Source organism: Uloborus diversus, chromosome 4 (assembly GCF_026930045.1).
Source record: "Uloborus diversus isolate 005 chromosome 4, Udiv.v.3.1, whole genome shotgun sequence".
Taxonomy (NCBI): domain Eukaryota; kingdom Metazoa; phylum Arthropoda; class Arachnida; order Araneae; family Uloboridae; genus Uloborus; species Uloborus diversus.
Window position 1 is genome coordinate 12,382,948 of NC_072734.1, and position 17,163 is coordinate 12,400,110.

The window sequence follows — 17,163 nt, forward strand, 5'->3', positions numbered from 1 at the left end:
AATGTTATTTTTTCGTTCGGTAATGAAAAGTGGTTTTGGAATAGATATGATATGGGATTGTTGAACCTTAAATACTGATTTCTAGTTTGGTTGACCCTTAAATGCATGAATTTTTAAAAACACCTTTAAGTCTAGCACATCGGCAAGGACAGTGACATTTTGGGAAGTTTGGGAAAAACGTACTAACTATTGATTTAAAATCTAAATTTAAAGCTCTTGCTTGCAACAAAATTTGCATAAAGTTAGCTTACAGAACTGGTGCGTGGTGACGTAGAAGCGATATAATCAATAGTAACAAACCATTAAAATTTCGCAATTTAAAAGAAAACTTTTTTGACTTTAACACATTGACTGCGTCGTCGACAGCCTATATATGGACATACGGCGCTAAGCTAATTATTTGAAACAATTTGAAGGAAAACAGTTTTATTGGACTTTTTCATGAATAATACAGCATACAAAACAAATTCTGTATATATTTTTCTAGAAATTTTCCACACTGATATTTTTCAAAGCAAGGGACAACACATAAGGTATCTCGTTTGATCGCGCGCACGCCTGCCTGCATCAGAAAATGTTTTCACAGCAAACGCAGTAAGGGCGCCATTTTGTGTTCTCTTTTTGAACCTTGTCTAAATGTTCGTCTATGCGCGGCAGAACAGCCAGGAAAGCCTATGGAACCCGCTGAAAAAATATAGCAACCTGTTGACTGGAGGACGAGTTATCTCGTCCCTAGCGCATACAGCATAATTCTGGAGGACGAGTTATCTCCTCCCTAGCGCATACTGCGTAATTCTGGAGGACGAGTTATCTCGTCCCTAGCAGTCGATGTGTTAAGTATGCGTTATTAATTTATGCAACAAAAACTAAGCTGTAAACATCACATCATAAAACATGCGATATACCAGACAGCTCAGTTATCACATCCAGAGACTGCACTTTCGTTCTTATTAGAACTCTTCAGTTTGGAATAGTGAATAACCGAGCTGGAAGTAGATGTCATCCCATTGAAGCTGAAAGCGGCAACAAACTGGTAGATAAGGAAAATTTATCTCACTAGCGACTGCCGCAGCATGGCGCGGTTCAACTCGTGAAATGAAAATATGTGGTAACTTACTGCTAAATCACAATACAATATTTTTGAGCTTATTGCAATATATTTGAGACTAAATCACTTGAAACCACAATTGCAAGGGCACACCCAGGATTGTTTCCTGGGAGGGGCTAGAAGTTTCGCGAGGATCTCCGTTAAGGGAAGTCAAAGGCAAAACCAATGAAGTTTGAAAAGGCCCTCCCCTGGAAAAAAAGTTACAAGTCTACAAAACATTACACAAAAGTTACAAGTCACAAAAGAAAAAAACTTAATTTTAGGGAATCCTTAGTGACTTCAAAGAATAGACAGAGGTGGGCGTTTCGGGAATAATTTCTGAAGTGGAGCCTTAAAAAATAAATGATAGGGGTGTCAAGAGGCCACCTGGAGAACTTTGCTAAATTGAAATTTCTACATTTTGAAATTTTAAGTTATTGTGGTGACGTGAAGGTGGGGTTGGGGCTCTGAACCGGGAATTCTTTGAACTTTAAGTCTTAAAAACGCATTATTTGCTATCTTCGATTGTGTTAGAAGAAGTGGGTCAGGGTTCGGGGGCTCTGCCCAGAAATGTTTTGATATTGAAGTTATAGAAATGCAAATGTATACTATTTGCTGAGATATTAGGAGATAGATGGGGGGTACTCTCGGTAAGGCTTCGAAGTTGAAGCCCAAAAAATACATTTTCATACTATGTTTGGTGATTTTAAGCGGGTAGGGTTTGAAGGTTCTCATAGAAAATTTTTCGCCATAGAGGGTCTAAAAACACAATTTTAAATTATCTTTGGTGTACCAAGGGGTACAGATTGGGAGATTGAGGAGTTATCTGATTTAAAACAGATTTTGCAGTTATCTTTCGGAGATGATACACAAAGGAGGGAAATGCGGAACTTACGTACTGGAAATACTTTGAAAATGAAGTTTCCAAAACTCACTTTAGGCTATTTTTGTTCCAGATAGAGGAGAAAGAGAGGGTAAGTAGCTCTCCCTCGGAATTTTTTCGAATTTAAAGTCCTTGAAAAAAATCAAAGTTATCTTTGGGAAAATTAGGATGCGGGTTGGAGATTGACTGTTCGCTCCTGTTAAATTTCTAAAATTCAAGGCCAAAAAAACGCAATTTTTGGCTCTATTTGGTCAAGGGGGTTCATCTTCATGCTTCTGGGAGGGGCTTAAGCCCTTTAGCTCCCCCCGTGGTGCGCCATTGCACAATTGCGTAAAATCTTGATTTTCTCCAAAGCTGTTTTTTTTTTTTTTTTTTTTAATAGAGTGAACACTTCTTCAGGCGCGTTGAGCATTTTTGAGGTGGGGAAAACCCATTCATTTGGGAACACCCTCAACCCTAGAAGGTGTGAAAGTTTTCTTCGTGCAGTAAAACTGGCTAAGCCTTTGTTGTTGAATCGGCACAAAATAGAGCGTTTGAACATTAACGAGAAAGTCATGACCTTGGATAACCAATGGATATAAATAATTTTTTCTAATGAAAAGAAGTGGAATTTGAAAGCACCAGATGGATGGAAGTACTATTGGCATGATTTACGAAAAGTAAAAGAAATATTTTAAAGCGCCAATTAGGTGGAGGCACTGTTATAACTTGGGGGTGCTTTGTTTACAATGGTATGGGCCCAGTTGCGTTTGTTATAGGTAAAATGAATTCAGAAGCAAAACAAAATGTCCTCGTAAGTCATCTTTTACTAAATGCTGAGTTTATTGCTGGAAAACATGGGAAATATCAGCAAGACAATGCATCTATCCATTCGAGTAACAGTACACAAATTGCTTCCAAGTAAACAATGTTGAAACTTTGAAACGGCCAGCTAAGTCTCCAGATCTCAAACCAATCGAGATCTTATTGGGTGACATAGCAAGACGAGTTTATGCAAATGGGAGACATTTTACTTCATCAATAGAGCTGAAATCTACTGTCGAAGATGAATAGTATAAAATAGATCCCGAACTTTGTCAACAACTTGTTTCACTTATGAAAACAAGAATATTTCAAGTAATTCGAAGAAGTTGTTCCTACATAAGTTTCTAAATGTTTCTATTTTTTTCATTCTGTGCTGGCCTTAAAGATTTAACTCAGGCTCAAATGCTGATCCGTAATATTTTCTGATAATGAAATAATTACAAATGCTTTTTTTGTCTTCTTTACTTGTATTTAAGGTTAATGATTATCAATCAAATTATGTTTTGATCCCCAGTTAAAGATGTGTTCAATTTCTCAAAAAAGTTTACTGGCCAAAGTTTTTACTCAGACTGTAAGATAGCAGAGAGCAGTTGGAAACCTTCTTTCAAGTACTATGGATGCAGCTTGAGTTACTGTGCAAATTTGTGTTTTTTTGAACTACAAACTTTTTCGGGGTATTTGAGATTTTTTTCTTTTCATGTTCTTATGTTTAGTTAAAAATATTTCACAATGACAACCGGAAAGCGGAGATCTCATGCTACTTTTTGAAGCAGAGCTTTAGCAAGTCACGCTTTTACGTAACATGTGAGAGTGGCCATCATTCTTAACATGGGCCCCCATTTAAAAAGTGCCCATAACTATACCACATCTTTTTTTGAAGCAGCAAAAATTATTTCTCAAGCGATGCAACTGACATCGTTTGGGATGGAAAGTTCATTGAAGCCACTCGGGAAGAGGTATGGGTGACATATGGGTCATTCCATGTCAAGTGATCCAAAATTTGGGAAATTTTTTCCCTCACCATTTTTTATTTCTTTGAAATTTGGCTCATCGATTGTACCCTTCGAGGTAATCAAAAGTCCAAATTTTTAGATTTTTATCTCTATTATTTTTTTATTTATGACACTTTGATTTTTCGAAAAACCCTCTTTTTCTCATGGATGCTTGAACATAAAATGGACGATAACTCAGCACCAAATATAGATAAAAATATTTGGTAAAAAGCATTTTAAAGTACATTAGTTGCTGTTTAATGGGGTGTGCAACATAACTAATTTCAAAAAAAATTTTAATTTTAAAAAAATGAAATTTAAATTTTAAATTTAAATTTCTCAGAAAAGGTATAATGAATTTTTAAAAAAAAATTCTCAAAAATTTGTGTGTATTTTATTTTTATTTGTGCAAAGTTTCAAGTTGGGATCTCAATGGGATCATATTTTTATGAATTTTTAAATAAAATTTGACTTATGAAATAATGACATTTTTCAGATTCTAACTAGTTAAATATGGCGTTCTCTTACTGGGGATGATCTAGTAAGTGGTGATTGATAATGACTATGCTTGAAGTGAGCTGACACGAATTTGTAGATTAGTATCCCCCCCCCCCCAAAGCACACAACCACTTTTTATCTTTTTTTTTTTTTCAAAACTTTTCAACTTTTCAAAATGTAAAAATAAATAAATAAATAAATAAATAACCAAAATGAATAGTAAACTTATTAAAAAATGGTAAATAATCTTCTTTAAAGGAAGAACCCCCCCCCCCCTCCCCCCGAACCACCACTTTTATTATTATTTACTTTTTTTTCAAAACTATTTTCAAAGTGTAAAAAATAAATAAATGAATAAAATAAAACAAAATGAATAGAAAACATATTAAACGCTGGTAAATTTTTTTCTTTAAATCAAAACAAAGTACATTATCCCCCCCCCCCACACCCACACCAACGATTAACACTATACTAATCATGCCACTTCTGATGTTTTTTTTTTCAGACCAAGTGTTTCTTTTTCAATCCTTACTTCACAAAGTGTACTTGATTATTTCACTATCTGATAAGGAAAGTTATGATTCATTTCGTCCCTTACCCCTGCACCAATTTTCAATTTTGGAGGCACGAAAGAAATAGTTTGGCCCAAGATCATAGCAAAATAGGAGTGTTTCCCCCGTGTTGTTCCATTCTTTTCACACTGAACTTAAAATCAATCTAAGTATCAGATCATATGTCTGTCCGCATAAAACTGGCTTTCTACAACATTTGGAGTGCAGCAGTTTTTTTTTTTTCTTTAAGGTTTCCTTTTTAAGCTCAGTTGTAAAGGAGAGCAATGCAGCGAGATCTATTTATACATATATTTAAAGCAGTTATAGATCAAACAAATTTTGCTAGTTTGAGCATAACCTTCCATGTTGTTAAACTTCATTCCAGATTGTCCCCTCCGCTCTACCGTCCCACTTTCCGAAAGAAAAAAAAGCTGCAAATGATCTTTTCTATTTGTCTGTTAAAGTTTTTCAGACTTTTAATTTTTATGCCCCCCCCCCATTTATAAGCCTTAGTCACTACTGATGTTTAGCAGTGTGCGTCCCAGTTTATTATGATTATAACTCTTACATGCCAGCTTTTTTTTTTTCTTTTTTGAATAGTTTTGAAAAAAAAAAAAAAAAGATGAAACGTGGTTGTGTGGCTTGGGGGGGGGGGGGTAATAATCGACAAATTCATGTCAGCTCACTTCAAGCATAGTCATAATCAATCACCACTTACTAGATCATCCCCAGTAAGAGAACGCCATATTTAACAAGTTAGAATCTGAAAAATGTCATTATTTCATAAGTCAAATTTTATTTAAAAATTCATAAAAATATGATCCCATTGAGATCCCAACTTGAAACTTTGCACAAATAAAGATAAAATACACACAAATTTTTGAGATTTTTTTTTTTTTAAATCATTATACCTTTTCCAAGAAATTTAAATTTAAAATTTAAATTTCATTTTTTAAAAATTAGAATGTTTTTGAAATTAGTCATGTTGCATATCCCATTAAACAGCAACTAATGTACTTTAAAATGCTTTTTACCAAATCTTTTTATCTATATTTGGTGCTGAGTTATCGTCCAATTTATGTTCAAGCATCCATGAAAAAAAGAGGGTTTTTCGAAAAATCAAAGTATCATAAATAAAAAAATAATAGAGATAAAAATCTAAAAATTTGGACTTTTGATTACCTCAAAGGGTACAATTGATGAGCCAAATTTCAAAGAAATACAAAAAGGTGAGGCAAAAAACTTTGGATCACTTGACATGGAATGACCCATATGTGCTTCACTTTCGGCATAATCTACGTCTGCGAAATGTGGACATACTTAGATTGTGCGGGGCTGAAGGTGCCAGTTATGTTTGGAATTTCTGTAATTATGTTTTTCCATGCAATAAATAAATTTTCTACCATTTTGTATAGCTTTATCCTGTTTTTAGAATATTTTTGGTGACTTTTCTGGAAGGGTGCCCATATTTACACCCTAGTTTTTCTGATGCTGTTTTCAAAGCTTTTTGTAAATCACCGTTTTTGAATTGAAATCATTGATATTAATCATTGTTACGCCTTCCCGCATATAGGGTACTTGGCGTAGATGTTAATGAAAGATAAAAATCTAGACTTTTTCGAATTAAAACTTTAAATCAAAAACAAAAGAAGGAGCCCATATTTACACCTTTTCCTCCTCTATTATCACCATAATAATAATAATTATTATTATTATTTCTGGTTTGGGCGAATTAAGTGAAGTTCATTTTCGCTATTACGGAGCACCTTGAGGAAAGTTCCAGCAGGACTTTCATGGGTAAGTTGATGTGACTCTACTTATGAATGCGTAAAAACTTGACAAGCTCTATCAGACACATTCCAAAATAATTTGAATTTTGACATCTTGAATTCAAATTATGTTTTTCGCAATCACGAGTGTGTGTATGTAGGCGTGTGTGTTTGTGTGTGTGTGGGGGGGGGGTATGTGAGTTTGTGTGTAGGGGTATGTGTATGTGTGTGTAAGTATGTGTGTTTGTATCTGTGTGCTGGCATAAGTGTGGGTAGTGGTGTATATGAATGTGTGTGTGGAGGGGGGATATGTGTATGTGTGTGTGTAGGCATATGTGCTTGTGTCTGTGTGCAGGCATGAATGTGTGGGTAGTTGTGTGTATGTGTGTGTGTATGTTTTTGTGTGTGTGTATGTGTAGGTGTCTGTATGTATGCGTGTGTGTATGTGTTTGTGTGTAGGTGTATGTGTTTGTGTATGTGTGTGTGTGCGTGTGTCTGTGTAGTTGTGTGTGTGTGTGCGTGTGTCTGTGTAGTTGTGTGTGTGTGTGCGTGTGTCTGTGTAGTTGTGTATGTATGCGCGTGTGTGTAGGACATGGATACAACCTGGAGACGGCTTTCGCTAGAGGAGCAGCATCGTGAGGAGCCGGTCGACGGTAATGGTGCGGAGGGAAAATAAAATGATAGGAGGCCAAAAACAGTCAAATGAAAACAATAAGCAATCGTGACTGCTCAACAAGAAAAAAAACCCACTGTCTCATTTCTCAAGGCAGGGATTTTAACACTAGGATTACCTTTTAGTTTTGAAACAGAGACTGAAGCTTAAAAAATGTCGAATCCGAATGAAAATTTATTTGCTTTGGTCTTTTCGAATTTTGGAAACACGTTCTAAGTTGTGATGCTAAATTCAGCCATCAAATTCAACCTTCATGGTAATGCTAATATTGACATCATTTAACTCGTAATTCCAATACTAAACTGAAATAGTATTTCAGCTTTAAAATTTCCAAACTAACCAGGAAACCAGCATTTGAAAGAGCAAAGAAAAACATGTTTCGGGGTGCATAACCTATTTGCCCTCGCGTCCCCATTATCGAAATATGAAGACATAAAGCCTGCTGAAATTTTAAGACATTTGCCAAATTTGACGAGTTTTGGTGAGTAAGTCTTGTGTCATCTTCTATTTCTTGCCAGGTCTTTAAATTTGGAGCTTCTCCTAAAATTTCGTCAGATTTAAACACTTCATATCTCGATAACGGGGGCACGAGGGCATCTCTTTTTTGCGTCAAAAGTGTGTCTCATTATGCTCTTTCGATTGTTACCTATTTCAACTTTTTACATCATTACACTATTCGTGTGGTTAGAAATAGACTAGGTAGTAGTCATGGTCAAAATATGAACCTTAATTATAACCTAGCAATAATTATCGTTAACTTGTATTCACATATTTTGATTTAACGGCCGTTTATCAAAATATTCTACGTGAAATAATGCGTGACGTAATTTCAGCGAAGTTTGGTTGGACGTTTAATTCAAGGATATTTATTTCAAGGTTAGTTCTGCAGTGTGTTGTATTACTGTCGTTAATTTATATTTTGTAAAAATATAATTTCATTATACCACGTTTATGTTACCAGACGGGTGAAAAATATCCCCTACAATCCTTGAGGTATAACGAGGTTCTACTATAAACAATTAATATTTGTCCAAAAACAACAACAACAACAATTACAACAACAACGCAGTATTTGTTACAATATACTGCTATATAAATTTTATACAACATTGTTGAGTTAAGTAGTTTGTATGCAGTGGCATTGTTTTTATACAATTAATGTTTCATTTATTTTTCAGTAATTCTTTGGTTTAAACTATTAGTTAAATTACATTGTACTTTTTAAAGTTTGTTTTTTAAAAGAATAGAAATAACTGATTTTAAATATAATAAACACATTTTTTATTTTCAAACAAACAATCAACTAAAATTAGTTTACGACGTGCTAATTGTTTAGAAAGTCCTCTAAATTAGGTTTACCGTAAACAATGAATACTTCCTTTTTTTAGAACCAAACTTTATAATACTCTCTTTTGATTGAAATACTTTATTACCATTTTTTTAAAGAAAAAAGTGCGTGGGAGTTATACAAATACAATAAAGTAGCAATAACAAAACTACGAACAACCCCACTAAAACTACCGACGAAATTGACTCAGCTTCTTCAAAACAATTTGTTCTTTTTTTTAATAACTTTCTCTTCCATTCATGGAGATATCAATGGATAAAAAAGGAATAAATCTGCAACATCTCCCCCCCCCCCTTTCGGTTGCCAAAGTTTACCACTGCAGATCCCTCCGCAAAAATCCGCCTCCGCTAAATCCATTGTTCGGAACTTTTGGGCGACGCAAGCTCCGTGTTTCTCCGCTCGCTGATTGGTCCGGCAATCCGGCCACCCTTTCCGTGCCGGACCGACGCAGTGATTCTTACCTGACGTATATATAAGATCCGAAGCAGTCTTGAAGCGTTCTCTAAAAAGTTTTCCTTTTGCCGGAAGACATCACAGACGGTATCTGCGATCCCCGAGGAGACGTTTGCAGCCGATTCTACCGAAGAGCTTTCTTCGAATTCAGTAAGTAAATTTTCATTCAAAATGTTTCGAAACGATGTGACTTAAAATTTCGCTTAAAAATGTTTTGTTCAGCGTTTTAAAAATGAGACGCGAACCGCAGCAAAAATCGAAATAAATTAGTGTTTGCTGAAGAATGATTTTTACTGGCTGTTAATTTAAAGCCACAAAGCTATTCTTACTTGCAGGCGACAATAGACAAAATAATATAATAGTTCAAAAAAGTAAAAAAAAAACACGCTTTTGTAGCAAAATGAACTAAAAAGTGAAAAATAATCTTTGGATGATAGTAGTTGACCAATCACTTAATTTTATTGTAATACAAAAAAGCATGGGGTGCTGTCTATTTACATTTTTGCTTGGACAACAAATGGAAGAAATTCAAGACAACTGATAAGAAGCCCCTCACGCTTTTTTGTATTACATTAAAATTAAGTGATTGGTCAACTACTTTCATCCAAAGATTATTTTTCACTTTTTAGTTCATTTTGCAACGAAAGCGTGTTTTTTTTTGTTTTTGAACTAGTACATTATTTTTCTGTTTCTTAGTCTTATGTTGGAGAATTATCAGGTGACGAAATTATTTATAAACCCAGTGCGAGGTAATATCTTAAAGTTAAGACAAGGGCACCCCGATGGGAAGCTACTGTGAGTCATCGATATATGTTTGCGGAAATCATATTTATATTACTTTGAAAATTTGAGACGCATTTGAATAAAAGTTTTGTTCTACAATGTTCTGATCAGCAATGAATTTCCAACTGAAAGCTCACCTAAATTTTGGCATGAAATTAGTTAAAAACAATTATATTTCATGTTCTAGTTACCTTGGAACATTGGAACAAATTTTATCAGATGCAGAAAAATTAAAGGTTTTTGTAGGTATTTTTAAATAATTTTTGCGAGCATTTTTAATGTATTTTTTAAAATTTTTCTTTTTTTACATTGTTGGATTTATGCCAAAATATTGATTAAAATTGGAGGAAACTAACAATTAAAAGAGTTAATCAATTAATTTGATTATAGAATATTGCATTGTCATCGGATCTGAGATCGCGTGTCAAGTTTCAAAAGAATCCGATCGCAGGAAGTGGCCGAAATTTGAGCTGCAAGATTCCGTTACAAGATACATACATACATACATACAGGTGAAGCTAATAAAAGCGTGTTTAAAAAAAGTAGATTTTCAGAATTACAAAGTAATGCATTTTACCGTTTCAATTCGCAACTCCAGAGCTCGAATACGCTACATTGCGGTGATTAAGAATACTAAAGAAAAAAGTAAAACATTCCGCTCCACGTGTTTTCTTTGGAGAAAATTAGTCTTCAGAGAGTTTGTGATGTAATGTAATTTCAGAGAAATAGGAAAGAAAGTTTCCCACAAACACGATGAAGTATTACTGTCATTCATAAAGCTTCAACGCAAGTTGTAAGTTACGGCATCTGTATGTTTTACCTATTTCATCCGCCATTAGACAATGGCTGCAGAGCCCTGTATAGTTTATTGGAGTTGCGAATAACATTTTAACTGGAGATTATTTCATACATAATATAAGAAAGGGGTTACGTTCAAAATTCAAAATTTCACAACTTGCAGTTCAATGTTAAATCTTTTACACTAACTATGCTAAAGCGGAGAAATATACAATTAACATGCAAGTTTAAACATGCAAATATTTTTTTAACATTACATATTTTTTCTCTCTCATGCAGAGAAATGTGAGAAAAACTTAACTTTGAACTCAAGATTGTAAAAATTCGAATTTTGGATAAAACCTATTTTTTCTTCACTTGGAAAATTTATTAAATTATTACAACAAATTTCTGAAGAGGACAAGTTTCGGAGATCCTATTACGCAAGCGATTTATTTTCAAAAGTGTGATTGGTTCATATGTTTTTTTCGTTTTTGTTCTGTTTATATTTTTAACCAATGAAAACTTTTTTTGTTTACCATTTCCAATTTAGTTTTAAATGAGTTCATTGCGCAAATAATTGCAATGGTTACAGTTTGACATCTACAAGGCAACGAGTTTATATTTTTGCTGTTATTGATCAGTTTTAGTTATTCCTAATGAAATACAATGCTTACGTTTATATCAGTACGTTAGGAAAAGAAGTCTTTAAAAAATGACAGTACTCTATTTTATTGTCTGTAACGTATTTTTAAATTATGGGAACCATTTTTAGGAAATATATTGAATCTAAAAAATGTGATTTCCACTTTAAAGCTAGATAAATTTATAAAGGGTGTTTTTTTTAGAGGTAGAGAACTTTAGGTTTAAATAAAACAGTTAAATGTTGTTAATTGCCATTAATGTTGCTTAATTCGAAAGAGGATTCTTTGCCATTTTTATTTAAATATGATTTCTGGCATGTGGCCACCCTCGGAGAAAGTCCAATTTTCTCACTTTTTGCAGCAATAGAGGCCGTATGTCAGTAATAAGGCGGCGAATGTTCTCTTCCAAGGCGTCAATCGTCTGTGGCTTATCTGTGCAGACCAGAGACTCCACATAGCCCCACAAAAAGTAGTCCCGCGGCGTTAAATCGCATGATCTCGCAGGCCAATTCACTGGTTCATTACGCGAAATTATTCGTTCACCAAACGTTTCTTTCAATAAATCAATTGTGACACGCATTGTGTGGCATGTTGCACCGCCTTGTTGTCTATTCATGATGAAATGGCAAACCGAACTGAACGTAAAACAAGTGACAGCTATCAAAACGGCACACATACTAAATAGTGTTGCCAACTTAAAGTTCTATACCTCTAAAAAAACACCCTTTACTATATTTAAATTTTTATAACTAATCGAAACTAACTTCTTAATCAGCAGTTTAGCAGTTTTCGACTTTTAAAAGCTTTTCAGACATAAATATGGCAGTATCAGTCACAACTAAACACATCATGCGATTTAGAAATTGCTACAAGCTTTTGTGTCCGCCAGTTTGAATTTTGGGAAACGGTTTATATAAATCCATTAAAAAACATAACTACTAAATGATTAATAAAAGTTTTTTTTTTATAAATAGTTTTTTTGCAGCAAATTTATAACTTGATTTATGAAAGTTTATGTAAAACTATTTAGGATTGAAAATTCGAATCTTAATCTATATACCTATAACATTTACATTCTGTTAAACATTGCATGAAGTCATTTTATCGTAAACAGCATTTTAACGCAAAATCATACGAATTTTCGAACCAATTTGAAAATATCGTTACGTTTCTGTGTCAACATTGAAGTTATTAATTTCACGGATATGAATAAATATTTATTTATATTGAGGCAGAATCTAAATTAACTGAGTACATTCAGTTAAAAAAACTGAATAAACACATAGTAAAAACCATGATTTTTCATAATGATACAATTAGACGTACGAAGCTTTTCCGGTTTCGTTACAAGTTGTTTTAGTTCATTTTTAAATGAGGTAATATTTAGATACAGAGACATTGCTAAAGTTTTTTTAAGGACTGAAAATACTCGAGGACATTTTAGGGGAATAAACTTCATTTTATATAGGAGGAAAATATACGCGAATAATGAAGACCTTGACTTTCCAAGGATGTAATGTGATGATATTTAGTTACAGAGACATTGCTAAAGTTTTTTTAAGGACTAAAAATACTCGAAGACATTTTAGGGGACTGAACTTCGTTTTATGTAGAGGAGGAAAATATACGCGAATAATGAAGACCTTGACTTTCGAAGGATGATACTGAAGATATCATTAAAAGGAAGGATGGGGAAAATTTTAATTTTTAATTCCTAGAATGCTTGACACTTGGTATTTAAAAAAAAAGACATCCAAGTATGAAATTCTTAAAGTTCCTGCTGTTTGATTTTTTTTTTTTTTCATTTTTTACAATGCCACATTTTTTGTTAGAATACAAAGCAAAAAAATAATCTTGACAATATTTTACTGACGTATTGATTTTCAATGCGTAAAATACGCATAATAAAAAAAATAGAATAGTAGATATAACTATATAAGAAAAATAGTATTTTTTTTATCCTAACCTCGATTTTTGCGGCATGCCGGAAAGGACCAGGCAAGTGTTAATGAAAATCTGGTGACCCCCAAATTTTGCGGCATGCCGGATAATGCGGGGTAATACGGTACATAAATAAATATAAAATCAACGTATACATAAAAAAAAAAATATTTTTAAGCAAACATAATTTTTCAAATATGAATATAATCCAACTACATCTAACATCATTTGAAATGCTCATTATTGAAGCATTAGAAAGAATGAAAACACCTCTCTTTAATAGCTTGGTTGGATTTATTTTCTCTGATATTATTTAATAACGATCTTTATATTTCCCTTTTAGAGTTGATAGACTTAAGTCAAAATGGGCTGATGCCACTCTCTGAGACATTTCTCCAGAGTTAATTGAACCTAGACACAATTGTAATTTTTTCTACGAATAATCCCGCATATTCCCTACTGGGTTCTCTTTTACTTTCGGACTCTTTTTATCCCCAGATTTGCAAATAAACGGGTATAAATAGTAACTAACTCCTTTATTTTAAAAGAACCTTAACATAATTTAGTGATGAAATGTGGTCGAGAGCTACTTGATCAAGTTGCCCCGTTTTAAGGGAACCAATGCAGCATAAAATTGAAATATATTTCAATCTTTTTTTATATACAACATGGAAAATTGCGGAAGAAAGATATCAATAGCCGCGTTCACAACACACTTTTTGACCCGGAACGTCCCTGCTCCGGCTCCGCAAAAAAACGATTGAAAAATTCCACATTTCCACGTAAAAAGAGGTTTTCCGTTGTACCAGAGAAAGCGGTTTTTACATTGTATCCTTAGCGGCTATACCCAGAAGTAGACGAACTTGTTTCGCGTAATGCATTCTGGGTAAAAATTCCACTTTCACTCCAGAAGGAAGCAGGAGGAGAAAAATTCCACAATGCATTCTGGGTAAAAATTCCGCTTTCGCTCCAGAAGGAAGCAGGAGGAGAAAAATTCCACATATACCCCGCAGATAACCGGAATGCGGTGAAAAGCAGGTTTTTTCCGGGGTCGAAAGTGTCCAGGGAAACGGCCCTATTGTGATAGGTGTTTTCGTGGAAATGAATCGTTATTTCAGGAAGACCCGGTATTAAAAATTATAGAAATATTGTGATGTTGTGAAGAACTAATAGGCCTACATGCAATGAACCAGGAAATCCGTTTGTCACATCCAGAGACTGTAGTTTTGTTCTTATTATATAACTCATCAGTCTGGATTAGTGAATAACCAAGCTGGGAGGCAGTTGTCATCTCAATTAAGCTGATTGGGGTTGTCTCGTATATTTCATGTAGTTTTGCCTTAGGCCTGGCATAATGACGGTAACTTACTGCTAACTAATACGTCGTTTCAAATATTTGAAATTTTAGTGTCTTCTTTAAATTTGCACTCGCAAATTTATTAAAATATCTAGGGGGTTCCGTCTCCAGTTCGCTCACGCTCCAAGTGCAAACAACAACTAGTGCAAGCAGGAGAAACACTTTTTTACTTCCTTTTACAAAAGAGGAAGTATTGTTTTTGCGAAAAAAATTTCTCACAAAAATCGGCCTTAATTTCCATTTTGCTCACCCCCGAATTAATGTTGAGTTTTTTTTTACAACCCGATCACACGCGGATAAGTGCCTAAGAACGTATAAACACTCGAAATATCCATTTTGACATTCCCCGAGTTAATTACAACGACTTATCTCGTGACATCCGTATGTACGTATGTTTGTCGCATAACTCAAGAACTGTATGTCCTGGAAAATTGAAATTTGGTACGTGGGCTCCTAGTGAGGCCTAGTTGTGCACCTTCCCTTTTGGTTGCATTCTGATGTTCCTAAGGGGATCTTTTGCCCCTTTTTGGGGGGAAATCATTGTTAATTTCGATGAATACTCAAGTGGTGTTGTAATTTGGCGGACACTTGGCGATATATCGCCAGTCTTTTGGTCGCTAAGTTTTGTCGCCAACTTGGCGATAAATTTGGCGATTTTTTTTTTTTCATCTGGTTTTAATTTGGCCACTGTTGGTGATATTTAGAGAGTAAACTATTGAATCACATTAAAACTGCCAATAACGGGAAAATGACATTAAAATTGGAGTAAAAGGAAGTCATATGATGCACACATCAGCTCGTTTGTTGTGATAGTGATAGCGCTGACAGATACCGCTACTCATTGTTGTAAGACTACTAACTGAAAGCTCCGCTGTGATTCGAACTTGGCACTACAAGTTTCACCTTTTGTTTTTAGTTAATCAATCAATATTGTTTGTTGTTGTCCCTTTGCCGGGGCCTGATCAAATCTATTGTATTTGCGATCGTTAAAAGCGAGTCGCGTCATTTTTTGACTTGTGATTGGAGATAGTTTTTACTTTACGTTACTTTATGCGTCGAGCAGAGCTTATGTCCTGACTTGAGATACGGAAGGTGTAAATGATCATTCTTCAGCTTATATTTAACTTAAGGTTACATGAAATACATTTTAATGAAATTACTTATTAGTGTTTTTCCATTTCATTTTATCAAGTCTTAAATAAATAGTTTTTTTTTTTTTTGTGAAATCCCGATTTTTTATTGTTTTTACTTTGCAGCACTTGAGATCCTTGACATCCTCTCTTTTTTAAGGTCCACCTGCTTCCGCGCGAGGGTGCCCCATTTTTCGGTGACTCCTCCTCTTTCTCTGGCTTCTTATTCTGGTCCATGTCCCAAGGAATCGATTTTATTTGTACCCGACCCTCTCGACTTTACACAATTCTCTAAGCACAAAAACCGCATCCATTATCCAGTACACAATATTCAGCATGTAGTACACAATATTCAGCATCTAGTACACAATATCTAACATCTAGACACAACTTCCAGCCTCCAGTACACAACATCCACCATCCAGCATTCAACATCCACCATTCGACATCCAGTATCCAACACGCAACATTCATCATCCCGAACGCAACATTCACCATCCAGCCCGCAACATTCAGCATCTAGCACGCAACATTCAGTATCCAGCACGCAACATTCAGCATCCAGCACGCAACACCTAGCATCCAGCACACAACACCTTTTATCCAGCACACAACATCTAGTACCCAGTCCCTGGCATTAATTTCAATTTTACACATACAGATATAAATTAATCCTTGCACAATATCTTAAATTTGGAGGGTGAAAACGTTTTATCTTCACCTTTCTATACAAAAGGAACATCATGTAAAAATTTCAAATGAATCCATCAACAACTTTTCTGGTTTTGTGGTAGCAAACATACCGACACTGCATTTTTATACATACAATAATTAAGAATATTTAAGAATACAATAGTTTTAACTTAAAATGGAAAAACAAAAAGCCGAATTATTACATTTCAAAACTATTTTTTCAAATTCATTAAATCAAGACTAAGAAATTTTGCCCAATAGATTCCTTTTTTAGCTCAAAAGAAAGATGAATACATTGAGGAATTTATCTCTTCGTAACTGACCAAACTCAAACGCATCCGGACCGATATGGATCGAGATAAACTTCTAAATCAGTTTCTTTCTATATCCGACGAGTAGGCGACAGAAAAGTAGCCATTCAAGGACTTTGTAAACGTTGTCTCCATCGAGAATTTAACAATAAGCTATAAATAAACTTCTCTGTGACCTTACACAGTACTATTTTGATCGAAAATTTGCTTTTTTACTGCATATCTGGAAAGCTAATAAGGCAGAAAAGATTTGAGTTTTGAAAAATACAATATCTTGATTTGATTTTCTATCAGACTTCTGCAGAAAATGCAATTTTATACGTTTTCTAAAATATGGAAGCTATTATGCACTAAAGGCAGTTGTTGATTGTCTTTAGTGCACTGTTAACATTGATTGTTTATTTACTACTCATGCGTTTTTATGATATAATGGGGTCGTTTCCAAAATTTAAAAGTTTCTTTTCCGAAA

At 34.3% G+C, this 17,163-nt stretch overlaps 1 protein-coding gene across 1 annotated transcript in view; it reads left to right on the plus strand.

Annotated features, from left to right (window-relative positions):
* Positions 1-9,077: 9,077 nt before the first annotated feature.
* The window catches only part of LOC129221358 (allatotropins-like), a 128,397-nt gene continuing 120,311 nt past the window's right edge, over positions 9,078-17,163 (plus strand). Inside the window, exon 1 of the mRNA XM_054855828.1 lies at positions 9,078-9,208. The gene's annotated coding sequence lies outside the window, so the exon portion shown is untranslated. The remainder of the gene's footprint in view (positions 9,209-17,163) is intronic.